The 323-nt window shown below is 32.5% G+C and overlaps 1 protein-coding gene across 1 annotated transcript in view; it reads left to right on the top strand.

Moving 5' to 3' along the window:
- The window catches only part of mamdc4 (MAM domain containing 4), a 31,426-nt gene that overhangs the window by 15,830 nt on the left and 15,273 nt on the right, over positions 1-323 (top strand). The gene's annotated exons all lie outside the window — the stretch shown is intronic.

Below are 323 nucleotides of genomic sequence, written 5' to 3' on the forward strand. Positions count from 1 at the left end.
ATTTTCTTGGACATGTACTTCTTTTTCTTAATGATGTTCTTTTTATTCGTCATCATCATCATTATCATCATCATTGTCGACTTAATCTTCATCATCATCGTCATCATCTTCATCGTTGTTGTCGTCGTCTTCTTTTCTTCTTTTTTTCTTGGTCTTGTACTTCTTTTTCTTCGTGCTTGTCTTTTTCTTCTTCATCATCATCATTGTCGTCTTCATCTTCATCATCATCTTCGTCTTCATCTTCTTCATTATCATCATTGTCGTTGTCTTCTTTTCTTCTTGGTCTTGTACTTCTTTTTCTTCATATTTGTCTTTTTCTTCTT

Source organism: Nematolebias whitei, chromosome 18 (genome assembly GCF_014905685.2).
Source record: "Nematolebias whitei isolate Nwh7 chromosome 18, NemWhi1, whole genome shotgun sequence".
Taxonomy (NCBI): domain Eukaryota; kingdom Metazoa; phylum Chordata; class Actinopteri; order Cyprinodontiformes; family Rivulidae; genus Nematolebias; species Nematolebias whitei.